Here is an 18,240-nt window from a genome sequence, read left to right on the forward strand (position 1 = left end):
GTAATAGCGTTTTAGTGGTTTTTTGTTATTTTTTATTTTATTGGGAGAAAATTGTTTGTATATGACAAAGTTAAAATCAACAAAATATATTAAATTTTTATTTTTAATGATTTTTCAAAATTAAAGAAAGCCACATTTTCTTTCAAGAAGTTGCATGAAATTCCTGAATTTCACAAAAACTCAATTTTATTTATCCTCGTAACATTAAAAAAAAAAAAACTCCAGACATTTTTATTTGAACTTTTGGTTTGCTTACCACTTAATGATACCGTGATGCATCATCGTCCCTGAACTAAACTTTTTGTTAAAATCTTAATTTCCATCGCCCACAAAATAAAATAAATTAAAAAAAAAAAAAATCAAAACAAAACAAAAAAAACTAAAATCAGCACACTTCTTGATTAGCATTGCCGAAAAAGTTTGTTTTGGTTTAATTTTCAGAGGAAATTTGATGATTCATGGTCCACTTGAGATTCATTGAATAAATGGACCAGAATAAAAAAAAAAAAAACAGTGATTCATTTATACATACGAGTAGGTAGTATCCTAACTTTTAGCAACATTTTTTTTTTGTCTGTATTTTGTTGAGATGATACCGTCTGATACTGAACTGACTCTCCTGTGCTTGATTTTCACATACCGTTGGTTTGTGATTTTTTTTTTTTTTTTGGTTTTGTAACTTTTATTTTTCCAACGAAGTCAATTAGTCAGGATTGTATCTTTTCATATATGTGTCGATTTTTTTGTTTCCTTTCAAGGTTTTTCTATATAAACTCACACTTTTTACGCATAATTAGTATCTTTGATTCATGAGATAATTGTTGGAGTATGTTTACGAATATCTCCCAGGATTGTTGGGTTATGTGACTAAGCACACGAGTTAAAGCATATTGGCAGATTTAATAAAAAAAATTCTTATAAATAAGTTTAGTTTGGTGTTATTTAATATTAAGGATGAATATTCGCAGGCTCAAGTATTTCCTATACAGAAATACAGAAGAGCGGTTTAGTAAGGAGTTCCAATAGAAATTTATCAAAAAATTTGAATGTAATTTAAAATTATCGAGGTTTCAAAAACATGCAATTTTTTTCAGTTTTTCACCTTGATCTTGAAAACTTATTGCCGTATAGAAAAATTATCTTGTACAAAATTAAAGCTTATTAAATTTCCTAATAAAATGGTATTGCCTTTTTCGTACTTGCAATAGCTTATAAAATAAGTTATAGTGAAGCGAAACAATTTTGTTTTTTTTTTTTTAGTTCTCCATGTTTATCTTAAAAACCGTTTTAGCGTTTTTAGATTTTTAGTTTTTCAGACTCCCTATGAAAAAAAAAGAATTTGCTTTAAAATTTTCTTGAAGGGTGGACAAACAGGTACAAAAGGTGGACAAATGAATTCGACAAGTTTTGTTTAAAAATTTTAAGCCTTGAATTTTAGAACAATCCTACATTTTCAAGATTAGTTTTTTTTTTGACGTGATAACATCTTGTAAATCGATGAACCATGGCAGCCACCACAAAAAAGTGACGCCATTTTCTAACGTTACACTCTCGCTCCAAAAATTTCGCGGCAAAAATTTCAATTGAAAATTAAAAATAAACTATTATAGAAGATACAAAAATCTTCTATAGCTTATTTGAAAGATAATAACCTAAAGCTTACTCCAAATGAAGGATTTTTTTTAAAACTCCGTCATTAAATAGGGTAAACAGAGGTAAAACGAAAAGATGAAATTTGGGCTTAAAGCTAAACGCAAAGTTGTAGAGAGTTTAGTTTTTTAGCTATAGATAGATGAGACTAATTTAAGAATAACGGTATTTAGGAAAAAAATTCTAAAAAGTTTTGAAACTAAGCTATAACGTTTTGTTTGAACGTTGTACACGTGGTAGGGCTATGACAAAATGATGATTTTGGGTAGGGAAAATTTGTTTTGACAATTCTAAAGGTGCCATGTGAAAGATGAGGGAAAAAAAATTAGGCGTTTTATATGGATTATTTTCCAACACTCTGCGTTTCGAAATATGAATTTTTGAAAAACACCTAGTTTTTAAGGGGTATTTTTGGGTAGTTTTTGATTTTCAGCATTTTTTTTTGAGCTTTCAAAAAATCTCAAACTTATAGGACATGTAGGTTATGCATACATGTGCAAAAAAATAATATCGTTTAGTGAGTTTTGACTGAATAACGGAAGAAACAAGTTTTTAAAAAACACGTTTTTGACCGTTTTTAACCGATTTTCATCATTTTTTTCTTGAATAGATACAGGAATAAAGTATTTTGAGATAACGTTAAAATAAAATTTTAGAATTCAACAGGTTATAACTTTTGACCAAGAGCAGATACAACTTTTATGAGCATCCTGATACAATTACCTTTCATTTGGTATATCACACATAACGGTAGACTAACTACAAACTACAAATTACACAATGTTAAATCAAGAAACTTGCGAAAAACCTCAAAACACTAGTGGAAATCTGTTGCCCCCCGAACAGTGTGGGAAGTACCGTAATTTCATTCTGGAAATTCGACATGGTTTACTTTAAAAAATTCTAACTTCTCTTGTAAGCATCTTTGAAATGCGATTGATACGTCATATGAAAGGTGAAATGATAAGCCTTTACATGGTATAAAATTTTGTATAGGTTGTAAAACAAAAAAATTGATTCCATAGCGTGAGAACATAAAAATAAATGTTTTTTTTTTGCTTTCTTAATGAAATTTGATCGATTTCAAAAAGATGTCTCATAGACCTGATCGATATATATATTTTGACAATAAGACAATAAGCTTTCAGATGGTATAAAAATTTGTATAGGTTGTTAGGGAAAGAAATGGAATTAATGACGTGAGAAGATAAAAATTCATGTTTTTTTTTGCTTTTTTTGATGAAAATGATTGTTTTCAATAAATTTATTTTTATACTTTTTGCCCATAAAAATTTAAAAATGAGTTTATTCTTAAGAAGAAATACTTGGCTTTTAAATTGCATAATTTTTTGGTAAGCTTTTAAAATAAAAAAATTAATATACCTAATGAGAAAATAAAAAAAGGTATTTTTTTTAGCTTTTTCTTGAAAATTATGATTGTTTGAAATAAGTAAACGCTTCAATTGACTCATTTTAAACAAAAGCACACAACCTGTTTTCTGACGACTCTATCAGGTAAAATCATCCTCCGTAAACCGGCTATACAGACAACCTCATTTTTTTTTATTTCAATTTTTAATATCTACTTTAGAACGAATACCTTCTATATAACAACAGTAGGTCCTAATTAATTCCCAATAATATGCGATAATCTGAAAAAGTACAATAATCTAACCCGTTGAATGATTTTTCAATCTCAAAACTAATCCATCAAAACATTTCAATCCTTAAATACGAGCTTTATCTATAATTATAGTCAGAAAACTAATCATGTGTATTATTGATTAAAATTCATTGAACAACGTCAAAGAGACATTTTTCTCTGTGGCATCTATGTCACCCATCTTTACCCTATATATTGAGGTTGTATTCCTATACTACATAATAATCGATTGAAAGGTACCTTCGAACAATTTAAGCTCATCACATGCCATTTTACTCGAACAAAAAATAAAAAAATAAAATGAAAAAAAAGACGAGTAAAAACGACAACAATGATGATGATGATGACAACGACTAGAACGACAACTACGATGAACATCAACGTGCGTCATTTGCCCGTCAATATACCAACGAACTGAACGTCTATTAAAATCTTTCTAACAAGCAAAACCGCCAAGTCAGCTGGTATAGCCTACTTTTCATGTCAACACGATTATGTCAATCATTTAATAAATGAATAAATGAAACAACAACAACAAAAAACGCTTAGCAACGCAATGATGAATCGAATTTCGATTATAAACCCAGGACGACAACAGAGACAAGAATAAGGTGTATAAACCTTTTTTTTTCATTTTTTTGTATCATATTTCCCTGGTGGACTTTTTGAATGCAACGTATTTTTGCACCTCATTAAGCTCATTTTTCAAAACTAACTCTTATTCAAAATAGAAAAAGAAAGAAAACAAAAATTACAAACTTCTTATGAATACACCATAGTCATTAGTTTTGTATATACCAGTCGAGTGCGTACATACCTTAAGGGATAACATTGACACAGTTGCATGAGTTTTTCTTTTTTTCCTCTCCTACAAACAAACTCGCATATTTCTATAAAAGACTTTTTTTTCCTTGAGGTGAATTAAGAGAAAAGTGGTGGCCATAATTATTATTATGATAATGTTGGGCTTGGAGATTCTTGACGCTTTAACGGTCAAGGTATTATGGAATATAATTATGAGATTTTTCTTTTGTTTGTGTTCCGAGGTTTCCTGGGGATAGCTAACAACTTTTAAATATTTAATTGTGTGGGCTGAAATTATAACCAGAAAACTGGACCGACAAATTTTCGAGTTCAATGCCATTTTTGGAGGCATTTTTAGATCCTTGATAAGGTCACCAAAATACCTTTCAACTCATAATCACTATTTAAAAAAGGAAGGTTTTTAAAATACCGAAATTCTTTTCTCTCTCAAAAAAAAAAAAAAAAAATTCCCAAAATTTAAAATTTAAGACCTTGCAGGTATTTTTATTGTCACACATAAAAAAGAGGCGCACAAAGTATCTTTTCCAAAGGATTTCCTTTATTCTTTCTACTTCTTTAATATCACACAAAATTTTTGTTGGTTGTGTGGTAAAGCTCTAAATCGTTGGTCTGCCTCTGACACAACTTTAACGTTGCGTTGTTTTGTTAGACATTAAAATTTGTTGGAAGGTATACCTACTTTAACCAACAAAAAAAAAAAAAAACATTTCACAAGAATTTTTGTTTAAAATCCCTTGAGGCAAACAAGAGATCAACTTCAGCGGCGTAAATTTCATGACACAAGAGAGAGAACCGACAAAAGACGACGACTGGTAACGCCGCCGCCATCATATCGCCTGCCGCACAGCCACATGTGTGTAAACTGTAAACAAAGCTAAGCTACCACACATATCAAAACCACCTTAACCACCTCCTACAAACATCCGTTGGTAGAAACAGCTACGCAAGTGGAACATATTATATTATTATGTGTTTATTTTTTTTTTATAAAATCTACAAAAAAGCTTAAGAATCCTGAAAAAAACAATATCACACACATCCTTACACTCATAAATGGATTCAAGTTAAAAATTGTTATTATATGAGATAATGTGTTAAGCAATTTTCAAAGTTCTGTTTTTCAGCGAAAAAGAATTAATTTTTTTTTTTTTTGCGTATGAAGGATCCTTAAACATTCCATCGTTTACATTAAACAAAAAATAAAATTCATACAAATTGGTTAATAGGATTAAAAAAAAAAAAACATCAAGATAAAACAGAATGCAAAGGAAGGGAAGTAAAGGGAAGTAAAGAAGAGAGCCTGAGGCTTATATAAACAAAATTGTTTAATAAAAAAATCTTTTTTCTAGAAATTGTTGCAATTAACTAATTTTTTACCAGCGGCTTATAAAAAAGGCAGTTGAGAGGTTTAATTTTTAATTTTTTTTTTTGTTTTGTGTGTTCATCAAACAAATTTATTTTTATCTTAATTGGGGAAGATAGCTAATGCTTTTTGAATAGATTTCAGTTCGTAAGCCCTAAAATACCGGAAGCTTACAATTCTTTGAATTAAAAATAAATTTTTAATATTAATGTAGCTCATGCTCATTTTTGAAACTGAATAAAGTTCGATATTGAAGAATTTTAATTAAGTACAATTCCTTTCGTCTCCGATTTGAGGAATATTTTCACAGCTATATTTCCAGATTTCAAGAATTTAACGATTTTTTTTTTAAACTTGGTTTTGATTCGTTTCTCAAGTTGAGTTTTTTCCTGATCGAAAGAGCCATGTTGATTCAAGGTGACCCCACTGCCTAACCTTAACACTGTTATATGATATATTTTAAATTGAAAATTAAAGTTTTAAAATTTTTAGAAAAATTAAATTCCACTTAAAATCAAACATGGCATTACGATAGAGAGTGCCAAAATAGGGGGTCCGAAAATTATGTTCGTCTGTCTATCTTTTTATATGTATTTACCTCGAACTACAGTCTTAGTCGCAATTTTCTTTAAATTTGAAAGTTAAAAGTTTTTAGTGATGCCCTTGAGAAGGAATTGAATTTTTTTAAGGACGTTTTGGTCCTTAAAAAAAAATTTAATTACAGATTTCGTAAATTATGGTCCTAAAAAATCGATTTTTCATATTATTCATAGGTATAACAAAAAATACGTAAAATTTATTTATTTTTTTTTGACGTCATAACGTCTTATAAATCGATGAACCATGACAGCCACCACAAAAAAGGGACACCATTTTCTAACGTTAAACTCTCGCACTTTCGCAGTGCGGCAAAAAAATTCAATTAAAAATAAACTATTAGAATAAATAGGCTTCTGACACTCTGCGTTTCAAAACATGAATTTTTAAAAAACACCTTGTTTTGTAGTGGTATTTTTGGGTAGTTTTTGATTTTTAATTTTTTTTTTTTGAGCCTTCAAAAAATCTCAAACTTATAGGACATGTAGGTACATGTGTACATGTGCAAAAAATTGGAATCGTTTAGTGAGTTTTGACTGAATAACGGAAGAAACAATTTAAAAAAAAACACGTTTTTTGACCGTTTTTAACCGATTTGCTTAATTTTTTATTTTTATATTTTTTTTGTTGAATAGATAGAGGAATAAAGTATATGGAATAATGATAGACCATGACCACGACTAAATGTGTGCGAAGTTTCAATCATTTTCGTAAACACAATTTTGAGATAACGGTAAAATAAAATTTTAGAATTCAACAATTTATAACTTTTGATCAAGAGCAGATAGAAATTTTATTAAATTTTAATGAGCATCCTGATACAATTACCTTTCATTTGGTATATCACACATAACGGTAGACTAACTACAAGCTTTACAATGATACTTGCGAAAAACCTCATAACACCAGTGGAGATCTGTTGATCGTGAACAGCCACCAGTGTGGGAAGTACCGTAATCTCAGTCTGGAAATTGGACATGCTTGACTTTAAAAAATTCTTACTTCTCTTGTAGGCATCTATGAAATAAGATTAATACGTCATATGAAAGGTGAAATAATAAGCTTTCGTATGGTGTAAAATTTTTTATAGGTTGTCATTGAAAAAAATTGATAAAATAGCTTGAGGACATAAAAATAAATGTTTTTTTTTTGCTTTTTTCAATGAAATTTGATCGAGTTCAAAAAATTCTAGCTCTTTTCGTAGATGTCTCATAGACCTGATCCATAAATATATTTTGAGCTAAGACAATAAGCTTTCAGATGGTATCAAATTTGTTATAGGTTGTTAGGGAAAAAGTGGAATTAATGACGTGAGAAGATACAAAATTCAGGTTATTTTTGCTTTTTTTTATGAAAATTTAAAAATGGTTTTATTCTTAAGAAGAAATACTTGGCTTTTAAATTTCATAATTTTTTTGTAAGCTTTAAAAATAAAAAAATTAATATAATGAGAAAATAAAAAAGGTATTTTTTTTTTAGCTTTTTCTTGTAAATTACGATTGTTTGAAAAAAGTAAACTCTTCAATTGACTCATTTTAAACAAAACCACACAACCTGTTTTCTGAAGACGTTATCGCGTAAAATCATCGTCCGTAAACCGGCTTTACAGACAACCTCTTTTTTTTCAAAAACGACCCCATATGATACTTTTGTGACAGAACTATATTTTTTGAACCGTTATATTTTCGATTATTGCCATAGAACCGTTTTTTTATTGTTATCTGAATTTATCGATAACGATTAAGTTGATTTCAACTATAGCCTACGATTTTGTTCGTGTATTTAATTACACGTGTACCCGATACACGTGTACACGTGTATCTAAAAAACTTTTACACGTGTATCTTATTTACACGTGTATTTATTAAATACACGTGTATTTATATTTACACGTGTAAATATGAAACAAAATGATTTTTTTGCTTTTTGGGGGTAAAATAAAAGTTTTTAAAACTAAACAACTGAAGATTATTGTGCAAATAAATAGTTCGAATTGGAAAAATAGTATTTGAACTTTTTGAAGACCTTATAAATAATTTATTCAAAAATTAAAAATAATGATGTCATTAAAAAAAAGCTAATAAATTTTTCCAAGATATATTTGCATATTGCCTACTGTGTCTTTCTCAGAAGAAAGTGTACCAACTGTTACATGTTTTTTTTTTTTTTTTGTTAATCACCGTTTATTTGAAGATCATATGGTTTACTAAGTTCATAGTGAAAGTGTAAAAGGTGTTTTATAAATAAAGCGACAAATTCAATCAAAATAAATTTTAAAATAAAACTAAAATATGAAGCCAAGAAGTTGGGTATGGCAATATGCCCACCGAGAAGGGACAAATGCCTACTGTGACTTATGTAGTTCACAACAAAACAACCGTTTTTCTTGTCCCGGTGGAACAACCGGAGCCCTTGGACGGCATTTAAAGGGACTCCATGGAGTCAATTTAATTATTTTATATGTTTTGTTGCTTGGTAATCTAATCTAATCTGCTTTATTTTTTTACTTTTTAGTCGTATAATATTTGAAAGAAGATGATAATTTGCTTGGGTGGTATGAGCTCCCAAAGCCCCTCTCTTGCAATTTACCTACAAAAGCTTTTGCGATATTTAGAATGGGATAAAATAGATTTGGGGTGTTTCAACCCCGCAATGCCCCTCCCCTGAGTTCGGACCCCAAAATATTGCGTTGCAATCCAAACTTCATATGTGTACAAAGTTCAGTTCGATACGATAATGGGAATCGGGTCAAAATTTTTTTCCAAGATTTATATGGCTAGGGTTGAATAAGAATTTCCAATTAAATTTTCCGTGTAATTTCAATGTGTAAATCTAGCCAATAACCGCAAAAACCTGAACAATATCCTTTTCATTCAATATAATACATATTTTAGGAAATCGCCACCAAATCTACCTGTTCGAACGCTATTTACACGTGTAAATATAAATACACGTGTAAATATAAATACACGTGTATTTACAAATACACGTGCTTCGGCACGAATTATTTAAATACACGTGTAGCACGTGTACCTTAATACACGTGCAATAGTAGGCTCTAATTTCAACCAAAATGTTTACTCAGAAGTGGTAAAGTAACAGTTTTCAATAGAGCCTAAAACAACATACAGATTTTTTTTTTTTAAAATGTGAGAAAAAAAAACGGCGTCGATGGATTTTCAATATTTATCATGAAAACATTGAAATTGATGGTAATTTTCAAGTACCTCAGCATTATCTAAACAAAAATTTAAATACTTTTTTCGGTTTTTTCGTACACTCCTTACTCGTAAATTTTGCACATTAAAAATTAAGTGGCGTCGGGGTAGCATAAAGATAGGGACTTAAAAAACATTTTTTGTATATATTTCAAAACTAATAATATTAATTCAATTTTAATTGATTTTGCTTATTTTTAATTATTTTTATTTATCTCTCACTTTTAAAAACAAAAAAAAAATATATTTTATATGCTTTATAAAGACAAGTAAAACTTAAATAAAATATTTGCTTTTCAAAAAAATGAAAAAAAAAATCAAGATTAGGTACCTACAAAACCTAAAAATTGAACTGTTACTAACACACCCTCTTCAGCTTAAGATAGCGAATTGAAATTTCACAACGTTAATGTTATAGATAAGTGGAACAACTGTTAGCGGGTAGCCCGACCGAAAATCGAAAAAAAATATATATTTTTTGGACCACACTATTCTCCAGTAGTATATGTATGATGCCATTAAAATATCATTAATGTACCTGGGCATTTAAAAGCAAAATAAGTTGGCACTGCGTAGGTTAAAAAAGCATGAAAAAAGTTTTAAATATACATACCAGTTAGCATTTTTTTTAAGTTTTTGGCTTGTAACTTTTTTAATATTCAAAATATCGAAAAAGTTTTCTTAACCCATTTCCGGCTAACGTTGCGTTTTCGCAACGTCATGTTTGAAGACTTCTGGAACCTAACTGATTATAATTTAAAATAAAATAAAAATAGATTTTGAGAGATAGTTCAATTATCTAATCGACCTGTTTTTGGATTTTTTTGTGAAAAATTTTGTTCGTGCTTTTTTAGGACTTTTAAAATTCCTGCTCTTGAAAAATTTGAGGTCGAATTTTTGAACGCAATTTGTCGTTTTGTTTTCAACAATTTTTCAATACTCAGTGTAGTGTATTCATATCTAGTTTATTTCTTCATAAAAATATTCAAATAAAACTGATTTATATTCTATGTAAGAAATTTTTTCAAAAATAATTTTGATAAGGCCCATTTTCGGCGAGCGTTGCTAAAACGCAACGTGAATTTTCCGGTAAACCAGAAGCTTTTCCAAAAAAATTTATTTTCACATTTCTTCTAATTAGATCAAAAACAAAAAGTGTGTAAAATTTCAAGTTTCTAGGTCAACTAGGTAGCCGCCGGAAATAGGTTAACATAAAAGACGCGAAATTTAATTGTTTACGTCTTTTGTACAACCAACTTTTACCTAGTATGAACAGAAGTTGAGATATTTAATAAAAACTAAAATCCAAGATGGCGGCTAAAAGGTGAATATCTCGATTGCGAAAAATCAGGATTATTATATTCACCCAATCCATCGAATGAGCTAGACAAAATTGGAGGTGGCACAAACTGCTGGGTCAAATTATAAATGCACTGGACTACTATCAAAATATGGCAACTACATATTCTGCAAAAATTATGCAGATTTATTTTTTTGAACAGATTTTCAAAATATTTTTTCCCTTAGAAATAAGTATAATCCAGTCAAATAAGGGTTTAACCTCGTTTTGGCATTCTATAACATACCTCAAAAGTCTACAAAAAACTCATGTCCGCAAGCCGCGATTTTGAAGATCCAATCGCGAAATGGAGATTTTCAAAATTAGCAAAAATAGACGATGGTATTATATACACATATGATACATGATTTCAAGGTATTTTTTAATGCTGATTCCAAATCCAAATCTAAAATCAAGGCAATCTGACGTCTCTGAAAAAAGTTATATCTTTTATGTTATAAAATGTTCCGAGGTTTACCCCTTTTTTCACCTTATTTGACTGTAATAGTATACGTATACGAATTTTTTAATTTATTAATTAAGAAATATCTAAGCAATTAACTTACCTAGTTTTGATAGCTCAAGGCTTTCAATAAAATAAAATGTAGGTACATTATTTAAATTTTCAAAAATGTGTATTTATTAAAATTTTGAAAGTTGACCGCATTTATTTTGCCTTACCCAAACCTCCCTTATAGCATTTTTTTTTTCTTATTGCAAAAGAAGATAGTTTTGACCGTCGTAATGGTTACATTATTTTTTAATGCTAACCATCGGCTAATGTAAACATTTTATAAATTTTGTATCACAAAATAATTGGTAATTTGAAACTTTATTCATACAGAGAATATGAAGAATTATATGAATTTCCGTAAACAATGGACTGTGGACATGGTTTACCTTACTTCATCTGCAATGCTGTTGTTACCTACTGTTGTAACTGTTTACCTTTTTTGTTTTGTTATGTTTTGCTGCACGGATGGGTTATTTGTATGAATTTATAATCATGGAATAATAATGTTACCTAGTTTTGTTTATTTTAACTTGGAATTGTTTATTTTTTTTTTTTGTAATTTTAATTTTGCATGGAAATAGGACAATGATGGTTCTCAACTTGTATGAACTTATGCATTTCTTTTCATTTCTCAGGTTATAAATATAAACTAAATTTGTATTGCAGCAAATTTGAATTACTAGTAGGTATACCAAAAGTTAGTCGTAAGCAAAATGATGGTCGAAAAGGAGTTAACTTGAGAAAAATAGGTCAGAAGCTCGTTAAAAAATAATAATGATTCCAAATTTAATTTTTGTGTTCTTCTCCTCGTCATAAGAGTCAATATGCTGTCCTCTCATTTTACTCAAAATCATGCTCATGATACCACTTTTAAATAACAACCTCTCAAATATCACAGTATTTTTATTCTTCTTTTTTTTTATGTAGATTTCATTTTAAGCTCCATTTACCAATTTATTTCACATTCAAGTGTATTGTTTGTTTGCGTATTTTATCCCCCAATTAATACAAAAACAATAAAAACAAAGAAATAAAATAAAATAAAATAAAACTCAACAAATAATAATATGAAATCAATTATTATTGCTCTTTTATCAATATTTATGCTTAAATAATGGTTTTGATTGCATTTACCATGCTTTTGTGGGTGACGCGAACGTGTTTAAAATTCACATTTGCATGCTATTTTTTTATAATTTTTGGAATTTTGTTGACAATATATTCTGATTTAAATATATTTTTTTCACTTGATAATTTATTAATTTTTCTCTTTATTTTTTTTTTGAAACCACAATTTGACATTATGAATGTGAACTCAGCCTAAAAGAATATACTTATATTCTACCACTTAATATATTCATATGATGCGGTTGTTCGTTATGCTGACTCAAACATAAATCCATGTTTTGTGGGTTTTTTTTATGAAATTGAAAAAAAAAAACAAAAAAAAATATAGTGTGTTGTAGAAATATTCAAATGTATTTATCTAGAAAATAACATTCAAACGACAGGGTGTTAAACAATAGACGGTAGGTAATCAATTTTTTGTACTTAATTTTTTTTTAAGGAAAAATTAAGCCGATTAAACGTTTTTTTTTTAATGCAACGAAACAACATAATATTATTTCATTTATTTTTGTATCCAGTTCTTTTTTTTTCGTGAAAAGATTATCTGATAAAATAAATTATGTAGGCTGCATTCAAGTCAAAAAACTACCATCGTAACAAATGGGGGCATAAAATCGATGAGTTCTACTTAACATAGTTTAGATCCCACATATCTCAGCACAAAGAAAAGTGACTGAAATGACTCACTCTTCAAGTCATTAACTGCTTTTATTCAAAGTAAAAATGCTAATGTCAATTTATGCAAGATGTTGTTGAATTTTCATTTTGAATTGACATTAAAAACTCTTTTCTTGCTAAGAAATTCACACTAGTTCCACCAGTGACAAAAAATTGTTCAACCCGTGACACTAATTTGTATGTAAGTTTGATAGGTAGGTACCTACTTTCTATAGAAGCTACTTTGCATTGAAAAAAAAAAAAAATAATAATGACAAAATTGAAACATTACTTCTATTTTTCCAACCCGTGATAACTGAAACGACTTACATATATATATGGCATATTTTTCTGTGCACAGTTTAATAAATTAAGAAATTCTATTGTGAGCATTAATTTTGTAAACCTACGAGTATAAGAAGAATTTGAAAGGAAAATAATAAATCCTTTGGAAAAGTGTCCCACCCGTGACTGGAATACCCCAATATGATTTTTCTGAATAATTTTTTTAATAAAAACAGCCAAAAAAGAAAAATGTTGCTTAACTTAACATATTTTTTTTCATGAAAGTTCTATTTCAATTTAAACATTTAGAGAAAAATTAATGTGACCATCGGCAAAAACCCTGTAAAATGGAAGCAATCATTCAAAGTGTTAGAAAAAACTAAAACTAAAAAAAAAAAAAACTAAAAATTTATAAAATTGCAATTTTGACAGCTGCACAAACGGTAATATAAGTCACTCCTATTCAGCAAAATATTTTGTTCAAAATTAATCACTAGGAAAAATATAAATAAATTCCCAATTTTGATGAATTTTTGAAAATTTGAAAATGGTAATGCATACATTTGAAATAAAAAAAAATAAAAAAAATTGCAAATAAAAAAAATTCATTAAAAAAAAATTTATGCAAATGAAAAAAATTTCCATTGAAATAAAATTGTTATTATAAATAAAAATATTTTGCGTTAAAAAAAAAAAATATTGCAAATAAAAAACTTTTAAAAAGTGTGCATCAAATATTTTTTTTTTACCTACATTGAAATTCCTGCAATTATGGCTATTTCAACGATAATAATGAAGCTAATGTAAAACAATATAGTCAAAGCTGTAAAAAAAATTTGCCTACAATTAAAAAAAAAAAATATTTAATGCACACATTTTGCATTGATTTTCAATGCAGAATATTTTTCATTTGCAGTTAAATTTGTTTTGTAATGCAAAATATTTTCATATGCAGTAATATTTTTATTTTCAATGCAAATTTTTTATATTTGCAATAACTTTTTTACTATGCAAAATATTTTGTTTTGATGCAAAATACTTTTCAGTTGAGAAAATTTTTTTTTTAATTTAATTTTAATTTTTTTTTCAGTTGCATTAAATATTTTATATTTTCTTCTTCTCTTATAACAAAATGAGATAAAATATAGTCTTTTTATGAAGGTTTTAAATAAAAAACATATGAGGAAGTACGTGCATTTTATTTGATAAGAAACTAGAGTATTTAAAAAAATATATTTAGTAAACCAAAAATTAATATTTGCTTCAAACAAAATGAAAACTTAATTACCTCAAAACACAAAAATGTTCATTTTCTGTTTATGACATTTTTCACAAATTAGAAGTAGATACTTACAAAAAAAAACTTATTAAATTAAAAGTTGAAGATCTCTTTGTCCACAATGCAGATTTAAATAATATAATCATAAACATTTTCTTCTTTGTTTTAACAAATTTGAAAATTGTGTCTGTATCGATCATACAACTTTCGGAAACACCCTATATCAAACCAAACAATTATTTTCAATCATGAACTCGTGCATATTATTATATCAAAAACAAAAACAACAAAAAAAAAACCCCGAAGTCGGCTTTAGCTTTGGTCGGCATTTTAGATTTATACCCGCAACAAAGCGTGACAAATGCTTTGAGCAAGGTAATGCTGCACTCAAATTTTTGCATTTTCTATAAGTATAGAAAAATTTCTGTCATAATGATTTGAAATTCTCATAAAATATACCTAGTACAATTTTTTGTTTTTCCTCTTTTTGTGTTACATATATCTATATGTTTTTTTCTATTTGATGTTTTTTTTTTTTTTGTTTAAAATGTGCTCACCAAAGGATTTATTATTTATGATTATTTTTTATTTTTTTTTTGTATATTTGCAGATTCAACAAATATTAAACAAAATAAACGGATTAAAAGGTAAGTCGTGTTCAATTTTATAACTGGGTGATATATAATATTTTTTTCTATTATTTGTTTTGTGTTTTGTAATCCATACAACTATTTTGTAACATTTTTAAATGTATATGCAATAGATCATTGGGTTACCGAATGATGATAAATCGGCACGAGTTTTTGTTTACAAAAATTGATATTTCTTTTTTGTTTGCATTTTTTTAATTGTTTGTTCTAATATTTATTTGATATTCCGACCTAATTCAGAATTAAGGTCACTTGCTAAAGTGTTATGTGTTGTGACAAAGTAAAAAGGTTCACAAGAATCTAAAATCTATTTTAACCTTGCCGCTAATTGAGGAGAATCAGATAGACGACTAATTCAGGTGTTATTAAAACTTCAACACTTGAACATTTTCCATTTGAATTTACAACACTTTAAATCGTTAAGTACAACACATCTTTTACTATCTCGTGTGAATAACACCCATTACCACTAATTGCAATTTTCAAAAACATGTTAGCCGAGTGCAATTTTAACGTCTTTTCAAAGCCGTTAAAATGGTTATTAAATTTTTATTTCAACACTTTTAGTTGACTGTTTCAAACAGGTTCAACACTTCCCTTTCCAAGGGCAAAAGTGAAGCCCATCATCATCATCATACACAGTTTTCTTTTCTAATTACGGATACAAATAATAACTGATGGGCCATTCTAATGTTATGGCACATTAAACGCCTCCAAGGCAATCCAATAACTAATTCATTCGACGTGGTTGGTTGTACCTACTACAACTCGGCTTCGGCTTATTATTAGCGGTGGCGATGGTGATACCCACTGAGTGCTTATGCCGCTTGTCATCTCCATAAAAACTCTCACAGTGTGTGGACTTGCTTCTGGACTTTATTTTCATATATTTTTTTCTGGATTGTCACCCACTCATCCACATCTCTGAGATACACTATTTAACATGACTCAGTAATAGGTTCATTATGTGGCATTCAACATACATTTTATCACCAAACGACACAATGTCACTCACCTGTTGAATAATATTTTTTTTTTTTTTTTGTTTTATGACTTCTTGAGTGATATTGAAGAGAGAGAGAAATGAGCTCTGCGGGACTCGTTGGCCCTTGCTCTTCCATATCTTTTGTCACTTAGTGGGTGACTAGTTGACATTCAACAAAAACAAATTACGATCTCCATTAATCTTTCACAGAGATAAACCTTAATACCAAACAAAAAAAAAACACAGAAAAAAAAATATAAAAGACAGTCAAGTAAAATACACTCTTGAAAATGGAAAATTGATTGATTTTTATGGATTTATGAATGACACTTGGGCGACACTGAAAATAAATGAAAATGCTGACCAAACTTAAGCTGTTTTTTCAACACGAAGGACGTTTTTTTTTTGTTTTTGTTTTTTTTTCTTCGTTTTTACTGATGTTCTTGAATTGATGTTGTTGAAGAATTGTTTTTAACATTTTTAATGGTTTATTGGGTTGGAAGTACCTTTTTATATTTCTTCAAGTTTTTTTTTTACATTTGGTTAAGTACTAGCTCAATATTGAAACAAATAAATAAGAAAATAAAAAAAACAAGAAGGACATATTTTTTTTAAGGAAAAAAAAGCACTCAGCACAGCATCTTCTTCGTAATGGATTAAGATTTTGAATAATGGATTTTGTTTGAAAAAAAGAAGGATTAACTTGACACTTATTGAAATGTTCACTAATAGCTTAGAGAATAAAATTGTATTTATTGATCGATTTTTAAATGAGATGGCAGAAGGAAATTGTTTTTAGATATATCGACACTAAGTGAAAAATATGCATATTGTATACAAGCTAAATGGGTTTCAAATTAGAAAAACAAAAACAGGAGTAAGTTTAACAGATGATTTTTTTTTTAATTTTAAATCTAAATTCGTGTTTTGTATTTTTATGTGTGCAATTTGGCAAATACTCTAGTAAGTTACGAAAATCCATTTGTTAGCATGAGTTGTAACTATAAATAAACTAGGAATTTACTAACTAATGGTGCTTTTTAATGCATTAATCCCTAGTTAAGCACCTACCAGCTAGCACCTAATAACACCATCATTTTATTGGTGCATAGGTTGTAGTATTAATTATGATTTCTATTTTTGGTTTCGAATAAATACAATTTCTAGACAGTCCAAAAAATATCGTGATTTCGTTTTTTTTTTTCATCTCAAAATCTATGTATGGACGGAGATTATAACCTCAGGTATGTTACTATGATAGACATATAAAAAAAAAAGTATTTTTTTTTTCTTAAATCCATAGACTTTTAAATTGGGAAAGGCTTCGATCGGGTAGTGTTTTCGGCTGTTGATTTTGTGATTCCGCAAAAAAGTGCTACTTTTCTTTTTGTTTTGTAAATTTTTGTATTTTCAAAAATTTCGCAAAATTGAAGGCATGCTCTATAACACAAATCAAAATTGGCTAAACAGCTCAAATGTTAAAAAAAGGGATGATCCACTTAAAAATTACGGGTTTCCCGAAGAATATCGAAAAAAAAAATATGGATTTTTTGTCGGTAAGCAAATTATTTTTGTTTATGTTGAATCGGGATTTTTGGTCAATTCCTTCAATATGCAAATAAAAGTTTTTATTTCAAATTTTGTTTCCCTTCGTTTCGTCGTAATTTCACGACTTCATCAGGAGTATTTTATTAAATATGTTAAAATTTGATATTTGGCCCTAAACGCCTAGAGTTAATTGAGCTTTTCAGCCCTCTATTATCCCGGAACCTTACATTTCTAACATTTCCGATGATGATAGTGAAGATGACATTGAGGATTGACTTGAAGTCATATACTTGTTTTCATTAGTAATGGTTTCGAGGCACGAAAACGGTTTCGATTAAATTTGTTTTACATATAATGTTTTGAATAATTCTATCAAAACTGCAATTTTACTTTTTCTCAAAAAAATCGTGTAACAAACAAACTTTTCAGTTTATAGCGAAAATTGACAAATATTGTTCTTACACCGAAAAAAAATCCAATATCAATTTAACATCTTTTAAATATCAAATTAAAATTTTCTAACTATCAGCAAAAAATGC

General features: G+C 28.4%; 1 protein-coding gene across 3 annotated transcripts in view; it reads left to right on the forward strand.

The window, feature by feature from the left end:
• Positions 1 to 18,240, forward strand: part of LOC129909904 (leucine-rich repeat-containing protein 24) — a 310,525-nt gene that overhangs the window by 62,977 nt on the left and 229,308 nt on the right. For all 3 annotated transcript variants that reach the window (XM_055987060.1, XM_055987057.1, XM_055987058.1), the window contains one exon: positions 15,129 to 15,165. The gene's annotated coding sequence lies outside the window, so the exon portion shown is untranslated. The remainder of the gene's footprint in view (positions 1 to 15,128; positions 15,166 to 18,240) is intronic.

This window comes from Episyrphus balteatus, chromosome 2, assembly GCF_945859705.1.
Source record: "Episyrphus balteatus chromosome 2, idEpiBalt1.1, whole genome shotgun sequence".
Classification (NCBI taxonomy): domain Eukaryota; kingdom Metazoa; phylum Arthropoda; class Insecta; order Diptera; family Syrphidae; genus Episyrphus; species Episyrphus balteatus.